Raw genomic sequence first — 5,178 nt, 5'->3', positions numbered from 1 at the left:
TTTATTGTTTTAATAATTTCCTATTTTACGATTTTATTAGTTGAGAAAATATAAAAGATTTTGAAAATTAGCTTAGGTAATTTATAAGATAAGAAAAACACATTTCCAGAAATATGAGTAGTAATACAGACGCATTGCATACTGCTGGAGAGCCATCAATTTTAGAAACTATAATATGTAATATAGGAATACGTAGAATATTGATGAAAACCGTGCAAATAAAGATTTTTTCAAACAAGAGTTTGACTGCAAACTGGGCAAGTTAGTTTTTTCGTTTCGCCAGTCTGATAACTGTTGTCAGGCAGTTTTTAAATTTCACATAACCTATATTTTAGCCTATCAGTTGCCAGGATGACACAAAGCAAATTTTAGTTAACTGTTATATTTTTACTTTTTTCCCATACTTTGTCAAAAGAAAAATATTAAAAGTTAATTTATCTTTTGTTAATTTATGTTCTTACAGGAATTACAATAATAAACTATCGAGTAATTATATGTTTGGTCAAAATTAATTTCGAATTGTGTGAATGTTAAACATCTAAAAATTATACCATTGTGAAATACAATCTTCGAATTATTAAAAAATCCGAACACAGGGGCCAATAAAAACTTCACGAGGCAGGCTTAGAAGTGGGTACTCTGTGTTGTGTGCTTCACGGAATGCTTGACGGGTTTTATTAATTAAGGAAAAACTTCACAGTGAAGTACTATCCATGACTTCACCCTTTTTCAGTACCTCCTATATGGCAAGAGATTTATCATTTAAAGCTACGAAGTAACAAAGTAGTATGTATTTGTACATATGTAGTAATGCTTAAAACGTTCTTGAATTGTGAATGAAATAGTAAAGGTTTCACAAAACATTACATGGACATCTCAATAAATTAGTACAACTGATGGCAACATATGACATTCCTGGCGTGATTCGGTGAATCTTGAAGAGAAGTGGTTGAGTGATCCAGCCAAACAATACAACTCATGCCAAACCACATGCTCAACATATAGTATCTCCTTATGTGAAAGTATTTATTTTTACCAGGTGTAAATTTAACTTTAAAGAAAAAAGAATATATATATATCCAATAATTTAGGAAGAGCTGTGGTACAAAGGTAAGGCGCTTTGCTACTAATTCTAAGGACGTGGGTTCAATTCGGCTGTGGCAGATAATTATTTATTCTGTTGCTGTAGCAATGCATCCTGCGGGTTCTAGATCCCTGGAGTCTTCCGAACCTCATAAAGTATTAGTTAATCACAAAAGAATATACCATAATATTATTACATAACGTTACATTATAATATAAACTATAATATAATTAACTTTAAATATAAATATATTAATTTGATTATATTATTAAATATGGTTTTCTTTAACTATTAAACCATTATCGAGAAAAATACCTTACATAGTACTCGACCCCTGATCCTGTTGTTATTTATTGAGAGTGTTCTATTCAATTCCTTTTTTTATATTTTCTAGATTAAGCATATTTACCTTTAGAAATTTTTATTTCGTTATATTTTAAATTGTATTATTTTATGATCTTTGTATATTTCAAAATTACAATTTTTTTTTTATTTATATCTTTTTTAAGTTAGTTTTATTTTAGGTATTTTTTTTGTACAATAATTTTTTTTTATTTTCCTTTTATATAGGTTGTTGTTTTCTTTACTTTTATACACTAATAATTTTCTATTTTCCAGTTTCTTTTCATTTTTAATAGGTTTTTGAGTATTATTCTTATCTTGAATTTTTTTAAAATTTTATTTATTAGACCAACCTCCTCTTTAGGCTGCAACAATGGTAAATAAAATATACACTTAAAACACGCTGAAAAACCAAGGCCAAACAAAAACAAAAAACATCTATACAAATAAATTTCTTAAAAATATCACAACTCGCATGACCTATGGAATACTGATAAAAAGCTGGATGAGGGGTCTTCAGGAATAACAATAGGCATTCATTTTAACGTAGAGGTTAATGAAAATTCTTGATTATCAACATGTTTTAACTTTAAGTTAATATAAGTTTTTAAATGGGTCTTGTGCAGATACTTTTCAATATTTCGCTACGAAGATTTCTGGTTAGCATTTTTAATATTTTTCAATATTATCAAGAAAAACAATTATAGAAAAATATCTATGTAAAATAAAAAAACAAAGAAAACTATTCCTTTAGCCACGCAATCTGCGAAGGCTTTCAAGTTCCTCCTCGCTAAAGTCATTCAAAAGAAACACAAAATACTTTTAAGAGTTCGTTCAAAGCTTTTAAGAAGTTTAAATAAAGTATAAAAAGACTTTTAACCTTTACAAACTTTTTAAGACTTTTAATAAAACATCTTCTAAGACGCAGTTTACCGGTGATTTCCTGTTTAAATTGACATGCTCAGCAAACCGAAAACTTTCCACTACCTTAAAATAATAATAATAACTTGTAATAATAAATAAAATCAAACATAAAGACCTTAATGTTCCCTATGTAACCGATCTGGCCCGAACCAGATATCTCTCCTTCCGTTATAAACTCCCTAACCACTCAAACATTGCATCCTCTTCCATTCCTCACAATCCTCCGAGGCGCCTGAAAAAAAGATGGCCACGAGACCTGCTAATGTAAAACGTCTTTAGAGTGCTGCCAATGGGTAGTTTCTCTACACGCCAATAACACTACAATTTAACCAAGACCAGATTTACTAAATGTATTATAATGTACAGTTGTAAATAGCAATAAATAAATATTTAAAAAAAAATTGTAATAAGTTTTTATTAATATTAAATTTTGTTTTTTGACTTTTACATCTGCGAGGTATTTGATACTAATAGACATAAGTATATCTGGAGATGAAAACTAGGCTGCATCCTCATAGGAATATTTTTTTAATTAATTATTTCTTTTTCTACTATTAAATATTAATATAACAGAATATCTTACGTTTCAGCCAGTAAAGAATTTTTCATCAAGAATAAAAAAATGAAAAACAAAACAAAACAAAAAAGATATTGGGATAAGATATTATAATTTGAATCAGCCTGTCCCAAAATTCGTTAACCGTCCTTCAAATTTCCCTGAAATTAAAAAAAAATCAAAGTAATTTTTTCAATTTTTATTAATTTTTTTATTTTTGTTTTTTTTTTAATTTTTTTTAGAGTATAGGTAAGTACTCCAATCGCGCGAAATTTCAAATGCGAGTTTTCGACGAAAAAAACATGTTGTGGGGTCCCCGGAGTGTAGAGGGGAGGAAGGGCTTAATTACCAAATTTTAAGCTCACTTCGAGTCTTCGATTCATAATTAGAAAATACTGATTACCACATAATTCAAAAATTATAAAAAAAGTAATAAGGTCAAGACCACATTCTTCCCTAGTGTTCTTTGCGGGATCAGGAGTTATACATTTTACTGAGGCTGGATTGGCCCACGGGAGTTTATCGATTCCAGAGTAGATGGATCACAGGCTGACTCGAACTTGACCCACGAGTCGATAGGACAAGCCCAAAGGCTGTCAGGAGGACAAGTCTCCAGTGCCAAAAGTTAACGGGAAGGGGGGGGGGTTGTAATTGGACAGAAAAAATCTACGGACTTAAAAAGTTCATTGGAAAAATGAAAAAATCTGCTCAATATTAAACATTATTATTATTAATTTATTTATTTTTTTGTAGATTGGCTCTACAGCCTAATAGATCTTAAGGCGCCCGCACTAGCCTTCTCCACGCCAGGCGGTCTTGGGCTACTTCCAGTTTGTCAATTTTCTCTATCCACTAGGTATTTGGACTCAAACGTGGTCTCTTTCGTTCTATACTGGCACTCATCGTTGTGTAGAGGCCTCCTGATGGATTGCTTCGAGCCATATGTCCCGCTCATCTTAACCTCCTGTTAATACTAAGAGATACTGACTGACCAGTCTCTGCAAGCAGTTCACTGTTAGTTCTTCTCCTCCATGTGTTAAGGTTCTGATTCCAGATCGCCTCTGTGATTGCATGGAGAACTTTTCGTTCATTAATATAATTATTAGAAATTACACAAATATGATTTATGCTGGATTAGGGTGTTTTATACATTTTTTATTTCATTTTTAGACATTTTTTTTTATTGTACGAAAATCCAGCATATAGTTATACTGAATACTTTACTTAATAATTAAAATTGCATTATGCCCGTATTATTATTATAAATTTACATTATATAAAAAAAATGTTTTAGATAATAAAAACTTTTTATTATAATGTAGTTGAAAGTTTCAATTGAATAATAGCTTAGCTTATATATTAATGTATTCACAAAAATATAAAATAAGAAATATTTTGAGCAGAAACCGTTGAATCATTTACCGTAGGCCCAGGCTCACTTGATATGTATCCTACAATCTTTGTTCATTAAATTATAAACATTATATATATACATATGATATGGTTACTGAATGAAAACCAAATATTTGGAATATAGGGGCCAAGAATTTGGCTAAAAATCATTTCATTTAAATAACTTTTGAAGGCCAGCCAAACCTAAACGAACCGACTAATTCGGGTTCGACAAGGTGTTATTAATATTCTCTATATAATTATTTTTTTATATTTAAAGGAAAAGTAGTAACAGTAACAGTTTATTAAATATAGAAACAGTGAAATAAACTCTGGTTGATTACTGTAATAAAAATTTATTCGAAACCTCCTCCCACATGTACGAAAGTAGAGACTTTTTAACCTGATTTTAATTACAGGAAATTATGAACTAGATCATCATGGCAAGGAAATAACATTAAGATTGGAATAGTAAAAATGATAATTGTTTTTAGTTCCATATCAAAATCCATTTTTCCATTTCTCATTTTAGATACATATTGCATTATATTAAAAATATGCTATTTCATCTCCCATATCAAAAATATCAGATAATTTATATATTATATTCTTTTTCAACATGTCCGAGAATAATATTAAAGTATACAACTTTACAAGGAGATGGGTAGGGCTGCGTTTTTCTTACGCTGCGTGTAAGAAAAATAAAATTAGGTTTTGTCATCATAATGGCTAAAATAAAAAGATGCAGCAGTTAAACCAAGCCTAATGGTATACGATTAAGATGTAAATAAAGCAAATATAAAGGCTGAGGTAAAAAATTTACTTCAACTGATTGACTACTATCTCTCTCTCTCTCTCTCTCTCTCTCTATATATATATA

This window comes from Halyomorpha halys, unplaced genomic scaffold (assembly GCF_000696795.3).
Source record: "Halyomorpha halys isolate HHAL.00 unplaced genomic scaffold, Hhal_1.1 Scaffold1079.1, whole genome shotgun sequence".
NCBI lineage: Eukaryota > Metazoa > Arthropoda > Insecta > Hemiptera > Pentatomidae > Halyomorpha > Halyomorpha halys.
This window is presented reverse-complemented; position numbering follows the sequence as displayed.